The sequence below is a fragment of the Lygodium microphyllum genome, chromosome 24 (genome assembly GCF_053477565.2).
Source record: "Lygodium microphyllum isolate KBCC chromosome 24, Lygodium_microphyllum_v1.1.10, whole genome shotgun sequence".
NCBI classification, from domain to species: domain Eukaryota; kingdom Viridiplantae; phylum Streptophyta; class Polypodiopsida; order Schizaeales; family Lygodiaceae; genus Lygodium; species Lygodium microphyllum.
Window position 1 is genome coordinate 119,315,183 of NC_141158.1, and position 20,769 is coordinate 119,335,951.

The following is a 20,769-nucleotide window of genomic DNA, read 5'->3' on the forward strand; positions in this document are numbered from 1 at the left end:
CACATATGCACATTGAATAGAAAAGGCAATTGTCATAATTAGGAAAGATAATTCCAACAATCAAGAAAAGGTTAAAGTGCTACATGTAAGTGCTTTTCACACATTGTTTGACAAAATGAGAAAGCCTATTTGCACGCAAAGCACACATACAAGCCAAATTGTAACAAGGGAAACTTTTCTTTCTTTAATATTTAACAATTTAAATAAAGGTAGGAGACTCAAAAGTAGGAAGCAAGATAATAAACAAAGAAATACCTATGACTTAAAAATTTCATGATAGGTGTGTGTTCTTGCATAGTGGAAAGACCCTTTCAATGCCCACATTAAGTAGAGACCTCAATCCTAGCAGATTCATAGATATTGAAAACACTACTATCAATGACCTAATTGATCAAGTCATTTGATTAGTCCACCTAAAAGCGAGAGAAACTATGGGGATGGCACCAAGCACAATGGAGAGAAGTAAGGGCTCAAGTGATGCCTTGGATGACTTCAAGGTCTTATCGGCACCTTCCAACAAGCTACTGATTTTGATATCTCCACTATGACCCCCAAGGCTATGGAAAGGAAACTTCAAGAGTTGCAAGACTAAGAGACAAAAACTCTCAACCAATTGTTGGATCTTAACAATGACACTGGATACTAGCTTGCACTCATGCAAGCGAAGATGGAAAGTATCCATCAGAATGCTATTGAATTAGGACCAATAGGATCATCACAAGATTTCCTCTCGGATCTTGTGCAACAATGCTTATTTAACTACTCACACATAATGCAAGTAGGGATCCATATTGCACAAACCATTCTAACCATAATGGAAAACACTCTAGATGCCAGAGACATTTAAACAAGTTGTAAGGCTAATGTTGTGTAATATGGCAAATAAGTTATCACCACTCTCATGCTCTATATGATTGCATGAGGCATAATGACCTTACTGTCTACCTCTTTGATTTGCTTGCTTTTTCCAACATTATTTAGCAATGTGGCCATACTTGTCACAATAGTGATAGTCCTTATTTACATTTTCATGTGTAGTCTATAGGACTGCTAGAATCCTCTGCCCCCCCTAGAGTTGGATCTCCCCCTTGCTTGGAGTATCTACCATCTCTAGCATTATGACTTTGCTGATTTTGCATATTTTGAGATGCATTCTGTTGAGTCCCTCGACCACGGAAGGAACCTTGCCGTGACTGCTACGAACTCTTTAATTAGGGTAGAACACTGCAACTCTACCTTTTGAGCTACTTGAGCTAGTAGCAAAACCTCATCCTCTACTTCAGTTCCAATAGTTGCCAACCGATCTGCAATGGTTTTGATTTATGTTATATACTCTTGAATAGAGCGTCCTTTCTTGTCCATGGTATTGAATTTTTTTTCAGTTTTATCTTTCTTACACTTGCAATAGTACAATATAATCTCATTAGGATATTCCATGCATCTTCTGATGTCCTGCAATTCATAATCTGCATTACCATGGCATCTAGAGTGTTTACAACTTTATTGAGCAATTTAAACAAGTTTGTGAGGCTAATAATTTGTGAGGCTAATAATCTTCTTGGTGACACTAAACAAGCACAAACCTTCAAATTTTGCTTATGAGAAAAGGGACAAACTTGGTTTATTGGTCTTGATGTTGTTTGAGAAGGTGTCCTTTGAAGTGCTTAACAACCTATTCATTAAAATTCACCAAAGCTAGCTATTGTAATGACGGTCAATAGAAGATGGAGTACATTATTAATTTGGAAAGACGACGATAATTGAAGAAATGAGTGTAAATAGGGACCATTATTTTAGGCATATAAAAGGGGGCCTTATTGCCAATGTAAATACTTTTTCATCATTTTTCAAATCACTAATATAACTGATTCAACTTAGCATCAATTGCTTGTTTTGTATTTTGTGTAACAACCATGGCTCCATTGTGCAATGGATTGATAGAATAATTTCTCTATGGTATGGCCATGTTCAACATTTTATTTTCAATTTTCATGTTTCCTAGAATTAGATGTTAGTTTAATTTAGTTAGAATAGTCCATTTCATTCGTATCAGAACAGTAGTTTAGATCTAATTAGTAAGCCATTTTCAAGATTTAGATATGGTGTCAATGGTTGAGACATGTAATAGAAGGTACATTCTTGGTTATTGTGACTAGTATGGCTAGGGAAATAGTTAACTATGGTAAGATTTGAGGCCATTTCAAGAAAATCTTGGCAAAAAATGGTGGTCTTCTTAATATTTAGCAGGTTGGGATCAACTTTCCAAGAAAATTTGGAGGTGCCTCTACTTTTTGAAAGTAGGGTTTCATCTCCATCTTCTTTCTCTTTCTCAAGATCTTTAGCAAAGTTCCATGGAGAAATCCACTTCCTTCTCCTCACACAAGCTTTATGGATCAAAAGAGATGTTATATAATCACTCGTTAGTCAAAATGCTTGAGATAGAGTAGCCTTATGTTGGCATTAGAGTTGACATACACTGTTGACAATATGCCAAGTTTGTGTTGCTCCTTGTAGCCTATTCTAGCACCACAACTTCTATTTTGGCCATGTCTATTGCATTCTTGAAGCTTCTATACTTCCAACTAACTCTAGAAATCAAGCTTGCTAAGCAAAGAAGGTTATTCTTTCCATGTTAAGCTTTGAAGCCATTCTCACCACATGAGCAACAATAAAATAGGAAATACATTATACTGAAGGTGAACTTTACAGCATCTCAGAAGTTCATTTTACAATGATTTTATTCATGTGGTAACAATTAAGCTTCAATTATCATTCCTCAAGGCATCATTTGTACTAGGTACAACACCATTTAGCTAAGGGCTTTGATGAAAACATGGCATGGTATATTAGCACATTTTGTGCTAATTTTTTTGACTTCTGCTAAAGAATAGTTCCAGTGGCATATTTTCGTATTGATTTTCATTATGAGCTTATGTTTGTTCAAATGAACATTATGCTTCTCTCTTCTCTAGAACCATTCTACACAAGTTAGCATTAGCAAAAATGACTACATATTGATCTATTTTACCAAAATTGGTGCAAAATGCGATGTCTATAGGATAGTTAATAGTAGGAATCAATGATTTAACTTAGTCATGATTGCTAATGGAAGTTTATGCTTGCTCATCATTACAAGAGTTGGTCATCTATAAGGTATATAGAGGTTCCCTCCATTTGGTTTATAGTGACAATTATTTGAGATTCAGAGAGCGAGAGAGAGAGTAGTACTAGGGCAAGCTCAAAGAGCCGAGTATTCTCTGCCTCCTTCATCCTCATTATTCATTCATTCTCTAACTCTTACACACTTCACTACAATGGTATAAATGATATGTCTAACTCCTAACCACACTGCCTAACCATAGTTATAGGTCCCGACTCACTTATTGAAGCACACATGATTGACAACTAATCTACAGTTGTCAAGAGTCGATGAGCTTGATTCTTCACACTCTTGCTCAAGCGCAAGTCACCTCATGTATCCTAAGTATAAATTTTAAATGAGTAAACTTATCTCTACCAAGTGATTTGGTAAAGATGAGGTCAATCCTACCTCCAAGCACCATTTCCCTGATGAAATGGTGATGCACTTCTATGTTCTCAGATCTAGCATGATAAGTAGGATTACTTGCTAGAAGCACATAGCTCATGTTTTCATAGTACAAGTTGATTGGTTTATCCACATGTACTCCCAAGTCATCTAACATCTTAACCAACCAAGGCTTTACATGCAGCTAGGGTTGCACTTTTGTATTCTACTTCGATACTTGAGAGAGCCACAATGGGTTTCTTTTACTGCTCTAGCTAATCATATTGCTGTCAAGACCAAATGCATACCCACTTGTCGATCTTTTGTTGTATGCACATCCATCCCAATCTGCATCATTGTATCCTATAAGCTCAAGAGGCTTACCATACTCATAAAATAGCCCATAGCATAGTGTAGCCTTTACATACATCATAATCCTTCTCACAACATCTAAATGAGGTCTAGTGATAGTAAGATAAATCAAACTACCAACCATTTGTTTGTATATAGTCACATTCTCAATCTCATATCTTGTATCAACTATCAACTTGACATTTTGCTCTAATGGAGTATCCATGGGCTTGCACTCCTACATATCATACTTTTCTAGCATATTATGTGCATACTGCTTTTGCAACATCCAGATTCCTTGAGGTGTGTGTATGTTCTCAATACCAAGGAATAATTTCAGCTCTCCCAAATCTTTTATTTGAAACTCTTTCTACAACATAGATTTGATCTCATCAATCCCCTATGTATCATCACTTGCAATGACCAAGTCATCTACATAAACCACCAAAATCACATAGCCTTTCTATGTCTTCTTAGTAAACAAGTTATGATTAGCTTTGCCCATTTGAAAACCAAGTCTCTGTAAGTACGAGAGCATTTTTGCATTCCATGCCCGTGATGCCTGTTTTAAACCATCCAATGCTTTCTTCAATTCGCAAACATAAAATGGATATTTAGCATGCACATATCCTTCCAGCTAATCCATATAGACTTTTTCTATCAAATCACCATTCAAAAAAGCATTCTTTACATCCATCTAATATAGGTTCCAACCTTTGGATACAACTAATGCAACAACAATATGTATAGTTGCCATCTTTGCAATAGGACTAAAAGTCTCTTCATAGTCCAACCCATACTGTTGCGCATAACCCTTCACAACCAACCTTGCTTTATATCTTTCAAGTGAGCCATCTTATTTTCATTTGACTTTGTAAACCCACTTGCATCCAATAGATATCTTGTCTTCGGGTAGCTTAACTAAATCCCAAGTTCCATTTTTTAGCAAAGCATCATATTCTTCATCCATTGATTTACACTACTTCGCATCCTTAACTGCTTCTGCAAATGACATGGGTTCTTTATACTTCATTACATCTGTCATGTATGCATAGTGTTTAGCTGAGTATCCCTATAAGTAAATCAACATGTTTTCTTTCTCTCTATGATCTTCATAGTTGTGGTGCACTATGTGATTTTGCTCTCATGAGGCATTATACACCTCTACTTAACATTAGGTGTAACAACTACAAGTATTCCAAACTCACTATTTAAACTATCAATGAAATCATAACCCAAAGTCAATGGACCTATTACATCATCAAGTGCCTTCTTTTTGCCTTTATCCATGTCCAATCTCCCCCTCACTGACATATCCATGTTAATGGAATGAGATACGTGACTACATAGTCTACCTATCCAAGGACTTACACTAGTAGATACATCATGCATAGGTCCATTGGTAGTAGTAGTGTCTTGCATTCCATTTTCAGCATATGTACTTTGTGAAAAGTCATCATGAACTATTGCTTGCTTAGCACCATATCAAGATGATAGCTCATCAAATACCACATCACAATTGATCAAAGTTCATGAGTAGATGGAACGTAACACTTATAAGCCTTTCGTTCCCGTGAATAACCAATAAAGACAGTCTTCCCTACTTTTGGATCAAGCTTCTTGCGTTTCTCATTAGGTACATGCACATATGCAATGCTACCAAACACTTTCAAGTGTCTAATATCAGGCTTATATCCTTAAAGTTGCTCATACGATGTCTTCTCATGTATGCTTGCTGTAGGTGTTTGATTCGTGAAATAAACAACAATTAGAACTGCTTCAGCCTAGTAAGACAGAGACGTATCTTTCTCATTTAGCATTACCCTAGTTGCTTCCATAATAATCCTATTTTCCCTTTCAACTACTTTGTTTTATTGTGGGGTATAATTTCATGTCCATTATCCCCTAATCCCATACTTAGTCCAACTACACACATATTTGCCACCACCATTAGACCATAAGCCTAATACATAACAATTGAACTCTTTCTCTGCATGATACTAAAATCCATATAGCTATCCAAAACTTCATCTTTATGCTTCAAAATGTGTGCCCAAGTATACCTATTGAAATCATCCACAAAGGTCACATAATATCGAGACCCTTTGAGAGATGCATTATGTGCGGCTCCCATACATCTGAGTGAATAAGTTTCAAGGGTCTACTACTATTCTATGTATGTCTAATAGGCTTGTTTCCCAAACTGACATGTTGAACATACTTATCTCAAATCAGCATGTTTAAATTTTGGTAGACTTGAAATAACCTTCTTATGTTGCATATTTTTCAACTTTTGAACATTGATGTGTCCAATGCATTTATGCCAAATATCTATGTATTTGACACTTACATCATCATGAGCAAACATTGTAGCTTTTAGTTCAGGAATGCTTGCATTCAATGTAAACATTCTGCCATGACTTTTGCCCTTTGCAATCGGCTTGTAACCTCTGCTATATTCCTCTATAAAATAGCAATCTTTATTTAAGCATATCTACAAGTTTTACTCAGCCATCTGGCTAGCAAATAAGAAATTCTTCATAATTGATGAAACATGTAAAACATCATATAGTTTCTTCTTCTCGCCATCAGGCATGACCAATGGAATAACTCATGTATGAGCTATGTCATGTTGAGTGTCATCTAGTGCATACATAGCCATTTGCACCTACTTTCATTTCATTAGACCACTTCCCATGTGGTGACATATATTTTGATACTCTTGAATCAATATACCAAATCATCTATCTTTTCCTATTGAGTAGCCTTGTTTCGTACATAAGTCATGGCAAATAAGTTATCACCACTCTCATGCTCTATATGATTGGATGAGGCATAATGACCCTACTATCTACCTCTTTGATTTGCTTGCTTTTTCCAACATTATTTAGCAATGTGGCCATACTTGTCACAATAGTGATAGTCCTTATTTACATTTTCATGTGTAGTCTATAGGACTGCTAGAATCCTCTGCCCCCCTAGAGTTGGATCTCCCCCTTGCTTGGAGTATCTACCATCTCTAGCATTATGACTTTGCTGATTTTGCATATTTTGAGATGCATTTTGTTGAGTCCCTCGACCACAGAAGGAACCTTGCCATGACTGCTACGAACTCTTTAATTAGAGTAGAACACTGCATCTCTACCTTTTGAGCTACTTGAGCTAGTAGCAAAACCTCATCCTCTACTTCAATTCCAATAGTTGCCAACCGATCTGCAATGGTTTTGATTTATGTTATATACTCTTGAATAGAGCGTCCTTTCTTGTCCATGGTATTGAATTTTTTTTCAGTTTTATCTTTCTTACACTTGCAATAGTATAATATAATCTCATTAGGATATTCCATGCATCTTCTGATGTCCTGCAATTCATAATCTGCATTACCATGGCATCTGAAATACACAGTGATAGCCAATGTAAAACTCCATGAGCTCTTTCCATCCAAGCATGATGTGCCCTTAGCTATTCAACAGTTGATTGGTAGAGTCTTGTCAAGAAGCTTGGGCTCAGCTTCAGCACCTGTCACTAAATCTGAATAGCCTTTCCTGATGAGAAAGTTCTCCATATGGAATTTCCATATAGCATGGTTGTTATATTTGAGTGATATTGTCTGACCTTTCAACATTTGGCACAATGGCAGTTCTATGTATTTATTACAGTCTTAACAGTCAATGCATGACTCCCTGCAAACGAAGTCAACTTTTCACTAATTAAGATATTTGTATATTTGTACTTTGTAATCAATTTATTTCAGCTCATCTAAGCATATTGCAGACATGGGAGTTCCAAAACTTCCATTTTGGATGAATAGATAGCTCACTATTAAAGTAGGATAGTTTTAGTCAACTAACTTTATGATAGTAAAACTCTACAATAACCAATAAATTTTTACTCAAGACTTGTCAAAAACTTATCCAAGCGTGTGGTAAAACATCTTATAGTAATAATATGTTCATGTAGACTTCATCTCCTGCATACCCCTTATGTAAACAAGCTGTCTAACTATAGATAGACAAGCAATTTGAAACCAACAGTTTGTGAATATCCAACAGTGTATTCTTTGTTGAAACAAGTGTATCTTGAGCTCAAACTAGCCTCATAACATCTTTGACATGTACCATAACCCTTGGGGTTCAATGCAAGGGCATATAAACACCAATAGTTGTTGATACAACTAGTAGTTGTGCTAGATAAGTTTCTACATGTTATAATCAACTAGCACTTAGTCATAACCAGCTCTGGTACCATTCAGACTGAGCATTCCATACTCAATGCATCCTCAAAACATCCCCAAATCATGGGGCACAAGTCCAAGCATTTGCAAGTACCAACTCAAGCTTCAACATGCTCCATAGTTCCAAATACAATCAGTCCAAGGTTTAGGATAGATTTTAGCTTGTAGGTACCTTCTAGATCTCAGTTCTACCTTTGTTTGATCATGCCCAAATGCATGAGATTAATCCATGTACATTTTCAAGCATTTCATGATGGTTCAATATGACCAACTACTGAGCACTTAATATTTGTAGAAGTGCTTGATCTTCCCTTATCACAAACATGCATAAATTCAGGGTTGTTTACACTATTCGAAAATGGTTGATGTAGGGGTTGTTTGTGCTGTGAGTAATGTTGGGAATTATAATGTTAAAAAAACTCCAAAACATAGACTCTATACCACATCAATTCAAGGGCTTAATGATTGTCTTGCTTGCTTGGTGCTGCTCCCTCTTCTTCACTCAAAAAACATGCACAATTTGATAAATCCACACTAATTTTCTAATTTGAATGCTGGCCACTACTAAGCTTAATGCTCATCTGATTGAGCTCTAATATTTGCCAATAACCCTCTTCACAAGCCTCAATAGGCTCTGACCAAATGCAAGCTTGAAAAACTCTGATACATACTAGACCACATAGGAGCTATGGCTTCCACTGTCCTTTGTAGGGATTCACTCTCTAGCTCCTTTGATGTCAATGTTGAGCTCACAGGCTCTCATGCTCTCATGGCTTTGATACCATGTTTGAGATTCAAAGAGAGAGAGAGAGAGAGAGAGGCAATAATGGGGCAAGCTCAGAGAGCAAAGTGCTCTTTGCATCCTTCATTCTCATTATTCATTAATTCTCTAACTCTTACATGTAAAAATGTGTGGGATCTAGAGCATGGCAGATACAGAAGCTATGGAGGTTGCAAGAGAAAGAGTGAGTTCATGAAGACACTGACATGATTGACTGTTACACAAGTGAATTAGGTTCCAAGATGGAAGCTTGGACTCATAAACACAATCTTGTGTATTGATTGACAATGACATAGAGACTTTATTGAAGGACAAAAGTAATATGACATTGCATTAGAAAAGAGAGCAAGTACAATGCTTTATAGGAAATTGGGTGGTAGCACTTCTCCTCTTGTACATATGGGATTTTGGTTCTAAGCCCTCACTGCTCCTTACAAAGAGACTCAAGTAGGTGTGATTGTAAACATCTCAATACCCCTCCTCAATCACAACCATAAGTACAAAGCATATAGAGGCTTTAGTGAAAGCAACACTTGTAAAGTGTGGGCACACCATAAACATGAAAAAATACCAGAGGTTGTCGCAAAAAAGGCTAAGTGTGGGTACCACAAACATGATGGTCATCCAAAGGCTATAACAGGGGCCTCATAAAGTGTACATATGTTGTAGTACAAGGCTACATGAGGAGTTTACAAGTTTATGTCTGAAGCATTAGGGCTAGGCAGTACAAGGCTAAAAGAGTCTATCCGAATAGAAGGATTGATGAGATTTGTCCTTCTCCTAGCGGTCTTCTTATTCTTCTTTTGCTCCATGTTCTTCTTCTTCTTTAACAGCAACTAGATAGGCCTTTTGGGACCTCTTTCTAGCGTGGCAGAACTTCTCGCGATGTGTTCGGTCCTTTTGCAGAAGTCACAAAAAAGCTGGTGTCCTTCTTGCCTTTGTACCTGTTGCCAACATATAATGCTTGTTCATCTCTAGAGGTGCTTGGTTCTTCCTTAGTTTTTAGCTTCTTTTCCTCCTCTAACAGTGATGCCTAGATATCAACAAGATCAAGGTTTGGCATATTGATTAGAGTTGTTGATACATTATTATATTCAGGAGGTAAACTTTTAAGTAGAACACCAATGCAAACATCTTCTTCCATTTTAATGTTGATTCTTGCAAGCTGGGTTAGAATTCCTTCCATGTAATTTAGATGTGTGGCAAGTGATGTGCTAGACTTCATTTTAAGCCTGAAAAATTCAATCAAGAGACCATACTTTGATGACTTAGACTGTGCACCAAACAAAGTGTCAAGTCTCTTCCATGTATCCTGTGAATGTTGGGGGTAAAGGCGCCTCCGTCGTGCCGTCCCGTGTATTACTACACTGACAATACCCGCCACTGCACACTGCAGGTGGCGGGCGCCCGTCACGTCACTTTATTCTTTATTCTTTTAGTGACAGTTTGAATAAAGGAAGGTCCGGTCACACATTGTGACTGTTGGAGTTCCCATTTCTTGTCTCTCTCTTTCTTGCTCTTGCTCTCCTGCCATAGCTCGCGTGCAAGCTTCAATCCTTCTCACCTTTCAACTGGTATCAAAGCTTGGAATTCTCTTTCTCGAGCTCGACTCGGTGCTTCCCGACCTTCGCATCGACTCGCTTCATGCATTGGGTCTCCATCCCAGCAGCCATAGCCGACCTCTCGAGCTTCCGACTCTCCCCGGCTTCCCGAGCTCCATCCCGGCCTTCTTGAGCTTCATGAGGGCCTTGCCCTTGAGGTATTGCTTCAGCATTTGCAGGCATTTGAGTGTATTCTCAGTTTGAAACAGGGAAGGAACAAAGGGCAGCCACTCTTCTTGAGCTCCATAGCTCATATCTTCCCTCCCCTTTGCATTGGGCCTTCATGGCTTGGTATGTGCCTACCTTGGGCCATCATTGAGCCCCCCAACCATCATAACTCCACGTGATTGGCAGCAGCACTCCAAGCCTCAACACGCTGAATATGGTGCCCATTTTCAGACTTTGACCTCCACGTTTTACAGAGCTGAATGCTTTGTTGCTCATGGAGCACTCATCATTGGCCTATTTGGAGGGCATTTGAGCCATTTTTTGGATGTCATTTTGATACTTTGGCTTGACATTGAGATTGGGAGCTGATCATCCTCAGTTTTGAAACTGTCATTCACTGCATAACAGTGCTGGAAACAGGGCAGCACCCCTGACACTGACATTTGTTGCTTATGCCTCATTCCATTGGAGCTATTTGATGCCCGTATGCGGTCTGCTTCTTACCCGGATGTATTGGGGATGTATGCATTTGGTTTGACCATGATTTTGGCTTGAATTCGGGGCTAAAATCTACTGTTTAGAACAGTAAATACATGCTGGAATAACAGTGGGCTGAAAGTACTTTACATGCTTTGGTACTTACCTACCGATACCGGATGTATGCTTTGAGCTTTGGCATGATGTCTCTGACATTTGGGGACGACTTGGAGCATATGTATGAGATTATGGGATGCTTTTGAGCTTCACATTAGCTCCGTCTTCACTGGCATTTGGACCGACTTGGCATGCTTGTGGACCGCCTATGCCTCATGTCTCTGCTTGACAGTTAGGCTTTTGCATTACATGCTTTGGTTCGTGACATATGCTATTTGGTTCGTGTATGCCATACCGACATTTGGAGCTTGGATTTGGATGTATTTGAGCATTCTCGACTTACTTGATCACTGATCTTGGTTGCTATTTGGATGTCATTGAGTTGACCGAGAGCTTATTTGGGCTTATGTATTGCTTCATGGTTAATACGATCGGTGCTTCATGTATGTCATGCTCTCTTGGATGCGCTTGATGCATTGACAGGGTCACTTATCACTGGTGCTTTCTCTTGGGTTGTTTGAGCTTCTGAGCTCGCTTTGTATGCCTTTTGTGCCAGTGGGAGCATTTTACATGCTTGCTTGACCTTTGACAGTTGCATGCTATTGGAGCACTTACATGTATTTGGAGCAGTTTATGTCTTGAGCAGCTACATACGCATTGAGACTTTGGGATCATACTCTGATCTTTATGGATATGCATTGATGTACTCTTGGTTCACAGGATGCTTATGAGCTGAGTCTCATATTTGGGTCTTTCTCTTTGAGCAGACACCTATTTGTGTCAGGTTTTGGCAGTTACAGGAACACTTTGCCTAGAGTGTCTGGGGGTGTGCCTTTCATTGGCAGATGTTATTTTGACATGCTTCGGTGTTGAGCTCTATCCTCTTGTTGTATCTGGGTCTTTTGTAGACCATGTTTTGGCAGTGGGCCCTATCCCACATGTATCACTTTGGCATGCCCGTTTGGGGCATATGTCTTTGAAGGGAATGAAAATGTTATTTGGTTTGCAGTATCTTCCGCCTTTGGACTATGCACGTTTTGACTCGTGTGATCATTGTCTTTATGGTAAGCAGAATAGGTCTACGCATAAGAAATCGGGTAGGCCACGCATGAGTGAGCTCTTGGCATTGGTGCATTCCGATGTTTGTGGGCCTATGCCTTGCATGTCTATGGGTGGCGCGAAGTACTTCGTTACCTTCATTGATGATTTTTCTAGGAAAGTGTGGGCTTATCCCATAAAGCAGAAGTCCGATGTCTTGGCAGCTTTTCAGAGATGGCTTGCTCTTGTTGAGAACCAGACTGGGTATAGGTTGAAATGCCTTAGGACAGATAATGGGGGAGAATATGTCTTGCATGCTTTTGAGCAGTTTTGTGATGACAGGGGTATTAAGCGTCAGTTGACCACCCCTTACACCCCACCCCAAAATGGTTTGGCTGAGTGCATGAACAGGACTATTCAGGAGCGTGTGCGCTCTATGCTTAGCCATGCAGGCCTATCCCAGAGTTTTTGGGCTGAGGCAGTTAGTACGGTAGTGCATGTCATAAACCGATCGCCTTCCAGTGGATTGGATTTCCAGGTTGCAGAGGAAGTTTGGGCTGGTAAGACACCCTCTTATGTGCATCTCCCTGTCTTTGGATGTGAGCCATTCTACCATGTGCCCAAGGACAAGAGGAGTAAATTGGATCCAAAGAGCATTAAATGCATATTCCTTGGCTATGGTGAGTCAGGAGAGATGGGCTATCGCATATGGGATCCGCAGACGCGGAAAATAGTACGCAGCCATGATGCCGTCTTCCATGAAGACAAGATGCACTGGCAGCTTGAGAAGGTGGTTGAGATCCGCAGAGTGATCTTTCAGGAGGAGCCTAGAGCTCCAGCACAGCCAGTAGTACAGCCTGCAGCAGTTCCTCCATAGGGCCAGGGTGTTGGACAGGCAGTTAGACAGGCAGCAGAGCCTGTGGTGAGACGGTCTACTAGAGACAGACGTCCACCTGACAGATTTCAGCCCTCTATGCATTATGTTTTGGTTACAGATGTAGGAGAGCCTTTCACTTATGATGAGGCTATGCGCAGGGGTGACAGTCACTCCTGGGAGAGGGCTATGCAGTCTGAGATAGACTCCCTACATAAGAATGAGACTTGGGATTTGGTTGCCTTGCCTAAGGGCAAGAAGGCTTTGCCTTGCAAGTGGGTGTACAAGCTGAAAAGTACCCCTGGACACCCCAAGCCGGCATGCAAGGCTAGATTGGTAGCAAAGGGCTTTAAGCAGGAACATGGTGTGGACTTTGATGAGGTCTTCTCTCCTGTGGTTAAGATGACCACCCTGCGCTTAGTCTTGGCTTTGGTTGCACAGCTTGACTTAGATCTATATCAGATGGATGTCAAGATGGCTTTTCTACATGGGGACTTGCATGATGAGATCTATATGGATCAGCTTAAGGGCTTTGCAGAACCTGGCAGGGAGCACTTAGTGTGCAAGTTGAAGAAGAGCTTGTATGGCTTGAAGCAGGCACCTAGGGAATGGTATCATAAGTTTGATACCTTTATGCAGTCACAGGGCTACAGCAGGAGTGCTATGGATCCGTGTCTTTACACAAAGAAAGCCCGTGATGGCAGTTTGCTTATCTTTACACGAAGAAAGCCTAACCATGTGGCCTCAGTGTTTACACTTCTGAAGAAAGCCTCAATGGCTGCAACATACTCGGCCATATGGTTACACGAAGAAAGCAACTAGACGGCCTAACCATAGCAAATTGAGTATGTTGCAGCCACTGAGGCTTGCAAGGAGGCCATATGGTTAGGCCATCTAGTTGCTGACCTTGGGATTGATGCTACACCTACACTGCATTTGGATTCTATGAGTGCCATTCAGTTGGCTAAGAATCCTGTCTTCCATGCGAAGACGAAACACATTGAGGTGAGGTATCACTTCATACGTGGTGTCGTGGAGGACAGGTCTGTTGACCTTGTCAAGATCTCCACTGACGAGAATCCTGCAGATCTGCTCACGAAGAGCCTCACTACTGAGCGCTTTGCCTTCCTCAGGAGGTTGATGGGCGTTGGATGAGATGTCGCCTTTCCTCATCCCCTGTACCTATGTACATTTGTACTGTCTTTTTCTTTTCTCTCTCACTAAGGCAGATTCACCTTTAAGTGGGAGGTTGTTGGGGGTAAAGGCGCCTCCGTCGTGCCGCCCCGTGTATTACTACACTGATAGTACCCGCCACTGCACACTGCAGGTGGCGGGCGCCCGTCACGTCACTTTATTATTTATTCTTTTAGTGACAATTTGAATAAAGGAAGGCCCGGCCACACATTGTGACTGTTGGAGTTCCCATTTCTTGTCTCTCTCTTTCTTGCTCTTGCTCTCCCGCCATAGCTCGCGTGCAAGCTTCGATCCTTCTCACCTTTCAGTGAAGTATCACAGTTATCCACATGGTGGATATAGATGTCGTCTAGCACTAGTTTGATAATGGCATGAGCCTTATCATCATTCTTTTGCCAAGTGACTACAAGGTCCGTATCATGAGGTTTATTTTCTTTTCCACTGGTAATGGCCCAAAGGCCCTTCTTCATCAGGATGAGTTTGATGCGGGTTTGCCAGGGTGTGAAACACGACTCCTTTGAAGCAAGATATTGGAGTATTTTCCCATGCTGGATTTTGTAGGGACAACAGCAAATCAACTCTAGAATTCTCAAATTTTGTCAGTGGAAGAGCAGGTTACAGTGTGTCAAGAGAGACAAGTAATGATAGTGTGAAAACACACTATGTAAAGACTATGTTTGAGTTGATGTCAAACTTGAATCTTCTTAGTTCGGGGTCATTGATCCTTCTTCAATCTTTCCAGGTCCTTCCCCTCCTTGATTTGATGCTAGGATAGTAGATCAGAGTGGCAGTGGGTTGCTCCAGGTGACAGGAGAGAGAAAATGATAAGATTTTTGAGCTTTAGTGAAGTTTGGCTATGGCTTCCTGGATTAGGGTTTTGACCCAGGCCTGGTTTTTTGCAGATATGAGGAGTTATACTTGATCATTTTTGAAACTTTTTTTATGGAAATGAAGCTTGAATGATGGGCTATCAATGCCCTAAGGTGGTCGTCGACATTGCAAATTGTAGTGATGGCGGCAGTAGTACGAATGGCAGTAGGCACATTCTGGGCAGCAACCACGAATTTTGGCAATACTGGGCTCAAGGTGCACAAATGTTAGGGTTTGATGTGACAGAGAGAAGCGCCCTGAGTCAAAGGAGATATGTCCAAAAGGAATCTTGCAAAGATATGGCTTCTATGAAGAGTTCCAAGGGCTCAAAGGAGGCATGGAGCAGACTGGCTATGACTGCCACAAGGTGCAACATGAAAATGAAGTTAAAAATGAAGTCATGCACTTATCTTGAGTTTGGACTGAGCTAGAGAGGAACTAAGAGAGAGAAGAGAAGAACTAAGCTGAGCTGAGCCATGCCCAATCGGGCTTTGATACCATGTAAAAATGTGTGGGATCTAGAGCATGGTAGATGTAGAAGCTATGGAGGTTGGAAGAGAAAGAGTGAGTTCATAAAACATTGACATGATTGACTGTTACACAAGTGAATTAGGTTCCAAGATGGAAGATTGGACTCATAAGCACAATCTTGTGTATTGACTGACAATGACACATAGACTTTATTGAAGGACAAAAGTACTATGACATTGCATTAGAAAAGAGAGCAAGTACAATGCTTTATAGGAAACTGGGTGGTAGCACTTCTCCTACTATGCATATGGGATTCCGGTCATGAGCCCTCGCTACTCCTTACAAAGAGACTGAAGGAGGTGTGATTGTAAACATCTCAACATTATACACTTCACTACAATGGTATAAACCATAGGTCTAGCTCCTAACCGCACTACCTAGCCATAGTTAGGTCCCGACACACTTATTGAATCACACATAATTGACAACTAATCTATAGTTGTTGAGAGTTGGTGAGCTTGATTCTTTACAACAATCAAGTCTATTGAGCTTGATGCATTGTCAATTTTGTATCGGGATGATATGTTACTTTTCATGAAAAAATGGCTTTGTGTGATACACTATTATCATATGCTTGAAGGATCTTAGTTTGCATATCCCCAATAATTTCATCTTGGAGCAAATAGTCTTGCTAATGTTGTGGTTCCAGAATAGATGCTTGTTGACAAGACAAGCTATAGTGAAATGTACCTATTGAAGATGGCCTCTACAAAATCCATCATTAGCATAGAAAGCCACAGGGGTTCTAGATGTGCAACAATGCTCTTGGAGTTTTTTTTGAAATCCTAATGAAAATCATGAGTCAAGATAGTCATATTCTAAGTCGAATACTCAGTAAGCAAGGTGCAACCCCATGAAGGTGTCCTAGAAAGCTACACATGGTCTCCTTGAGTAGTGAATCATTGGGAGTGAGAGAGTAAAGTCTACTATTAGGCCTCTACAAAATCCATCATCAGCATAGAAAGCACGGGGGTTCAAGATGTGCAACAATGCTCTTGGAGGTTTTTTTTGAAATCCTAATGAAAAGCAAGAGTCAAGATAGTCATATTCTAAGTCGAATACTCAGTAAGCAAGGTGCAACCCCATGAACGTGTCCTAGGATGCTACACATGGACTCCTTGAGTAGTGAATCATTGGGAGTGAGAGCGAAAAGTCTATGTAATAGCATTGCATTCTTTCAAGTACATGCAAATGTGATGACAATAAATAATTCAAAAGTACTTAGATGTGAACAAGTAGCTTATTCTATAGAAAAATATTAGATAACCAAGACCTTGGGAAATTGAACACATGCACAATATATTAGGCAAGGTTGCATGCAAACCTTATGTGCCTGGCTAGCTCCGATGTAGCAAAAAATTTCCCTTTCGTTTCTCCAACCCTAAATAATACTAATTTAGTTAATGAAAAGCATCCAAGCCTTTCATAGAAGTTCAGAAACTTAACACTAAGATTTTGTCTCTCATGGTTGCAAGCCATGAGAATATCCATGACCTTGATACTTTCTTTGTAAACTATCATGTGGAAAGCGGATGAAGATATGCAGTCTCACAATGTTGATGCATATGTTGCTGAGAAGTAGCTGTAATATTTCCGCCTCGAAATATTGAAGACCTGTAGTCTGCGTAAAAAGAAAACTAAAATAATCCCTCGCATCAGTAAATGTGGTGGTTAAGTGCTTACCCTGCGCGCATTGATAAATTCCAGCTCTATGACGTGCATAAGAGGCTGTGGCTTGAAGACCGCAAGCCCGCATGAGAACACCTCTTCTAGAGGGAAAAAGGGGATAATGGTTAAAATTTTGACAAATTTTTTTAATAATCCCCTCCCCCCTCAGCCAATGCATGGCAGGGGGAGAGGGAGTGTGAGAGGGGTGATGAGAAGTAGGAGAGCACGGGGGGAGGAGGAAGCAAGCAAACTAGCCACATGTGTGGCTATCTCCCCCCCTTCCACACTATATGAACCCCCCTCTCTCTAGCTTGAGAAGGGGGAGAGAGGGACTGACTTCGTGCTGCCACCATAACTCCACCACGGGCTGCCGCTGCCATGGACGCTGCTGCACCACACTGCGCCACTCCACGGCCACCATCATCATCGTCATCATCCAAATCATTATCCTCATCATCATCTCCTCCATCACTTCTTTCTCTCTCCACGTTTCTGACAGAAGACAGAAGCTTAGAAGCTTCTTTGGAAGCTTCTAATTTTAAGCTTCCATAAAGCCTGTTCTCCCATGCATTACGGGTTTTTCTTAAAATCGCATTCTGTAAAGGCCGTGTCTTGCGCAGAGGAGAAGAACTCGGTCGGAGAGGATTCGTAATGCGTAAAGGATCCAAGAGGAGTTGCTTAATCGGGATTTGAGTCGTCAATGGCCCCCAAGAAAATGGCGAGAGGCGCACATGCGAGAGCTTCCACTCCGAGTTCACGTGTGGATAACTGAACCTCAATGCCCAGGTTCTTAAAAGTGATCCTCGCATGAAAAGATTGCATTTAATCATGTCTTAATTCACGTAGTCGAGTTAGATACATTTGGAAATTTTAATTGCTCACCCGAGTTTACAAGATTTAGCTGCATGGTGTGCATGCCCATAATTGAAATTGCCCGCACTTCCGTCAACAATGGTAGTTGCAATCTTCCTGAATGATAATGCATACATTAGGAGAGGATATCGGGGTAAGAAGGATAGAGCTTATGTCGCATGTTGCACTTATGTTTTAAATTCATGGACGTGATTCGTATAGAGAATAATCTTAGATGCCCATTGAATGTTGTCCAAAGAATTGCAATGCATGGAAAGGAAACTATGAAAATTGCCTATTGCATGAGAGGATGCTTGCATTTTAAGTCGAGATAAGTACTAAATGAGGGATAAATTAAAATGTCGGACTCATGGTATTCGCTCATGCATGACTTCTTTTGTCGAAGTTTGTATTTATGAAAGGATGCTTTTCATATTAAAGCTTGAATTCAATGCATTAAATGAAGAGTTTATAGGCATAATTCTTGATGTAAATCAACATACGTTTAATACGAGTTAGCCCTAAATTGACAATCATTATGATTTAGGCAAGGAAAAGAAATGGTCATTGTAAATCTTTTAGTTGCATAAAAGGAAAAGTCTATGAATCACATAATTGCATGGAATGTTATATCTTGCAACTATTTACATATTTTAGGACAAATATTAGCGTCTCTAAGAAAAGATCGCTTCTTGTCGCAAGACAAGTAGATCGATTTAGGTAAATCGCTTGTAATGGCATAACCCACATGGGATTCATAAAAGCATAAATAGTTAGTACGACAAACACCTCAAAGTGCTAGCTAGGGTTTAGTTATGTTAAAAATTATGTCTAGTATCGCACTTGGAATGCCAAGTCAAGACTTTCAATCCCAAAGGTCCTACCCACATTCACGGAATGTTAGGGTTAGCTAAATGCCCATGCAACAATGATCTAGGGTTTTACCCCAAGGATCAATTGACCAAATACTAGACTTCCGTTTGTATTTAGAAACCCTAGGGCCAAACGTTATCGGCCTAGTAAGGTTAGGGTTGGGTTGGGTCAAGAAGACGTCACAAACCCTACATCTTGACCAAACGAATTTCTTGACCAAGGAACACCGTTTGATGTGAGAAATGATCCCACAAGTTAGGTGCGACACTTGTCTCATGCAACAAGTTGCAACGTCGCATGGTTTTGTGTTTAAATCACAAAGTAGAATCGCCTCTCCTTAGAACAAGGTTGGCGAGTTCTAGTGCAAGTTTAACTTGCAAGAGGATGAGTGGACATCCTGCTACATCACTGTCCCTTGGGTTGATTTGCCAAGTTAGGGAAATTATGAATTGCCTACCAAGCAATTGACCAATCAAGTTAGGGCGACGAGGTTACCCAGGATTTACTGTCTTAGTTTAAGGAACCTAAGGTGTTTGTTAATTTGGGTTAACCGGGTATAAATCCTAACCCAAGGATAAAAGGGTAAACAAGCAACGAAACCCTTGGGGATCTTGCTAAATCGCAATCGATCCTGGATCGAATGCTGGATACATTCGGAGAGAAGGATTCACACCTTAGCAGTTGGCCAAACAAACGACCACTGGATTGATTGTGTTTGTACAGTTAGGAGCATTGTTTGTACTTCTTTGCTCAATGAACTAAAGCTAGAAAAATAATTAATGCTTCAGGTTGAAGGCCTGGAGGGAGAGGCAGCATCAGTTACCCCCACTGTCTGCTTGACCCTATCCAAGGGGGTTGTTAGCCGCGCCAAGTACGTGGACCGAACCCGTCGCAAGAGGTCTCTCTATGGGTGCTACTTGGAGCAGGAGGACGCTTGCGTGCCAGGGGGGCTCTCACCGTAAATCCCTTGCCTCCAGGTCCTGCACAAGAGGCTGACGTGACTCAGGAGTGGATCTCGAGGCCCACATACTAGTCTAAAGACGGAAATTTGGAATAGCGATCCCTGATGAGGATTGCTGGATTAGCCTTCGGGCGGATTATGGATTAGCCTTTGGGTTGGATTAAGGAATAGCCTTTGGGCTGGATTATATGATGTATTTCAAAGACTGATAAATAAGATCAATTGTTGAAAAGGAACTTGCTTGACATTGCTTTTCTATGTCAATGCTTAAGTTATGTGAAGGAACCAGTGACTAATTGGCTAATTAAGGAAGTTGTTTTTGCGTGTCAAACTAAATGTGATAGGCAATTAGATAACTAAACAACCCCAAGGAAAGTACTACGGTGGATGTGACCATGGATTCGTCCTATAGAAGGGTGGTCCCAGTTGGCCGGGAACTTTTCTCAACGGAATTTGACAGCAAAGTAACGATGATCTAGAATCTAGGAAGCTAGAGTCCCGATTTGTGCTGTTTTAGGGGAACGGAATGGGACCATGCCTTATGGGCAGAGAGGTCGAGCTTCGCAGCCCTCTCGTTTCCCATTCTCCTTGAACCAAGTGCAATATAATTCCGCTTCGGCCCTGATGTTTCTGCGTAAAGTAGTGACACTAGT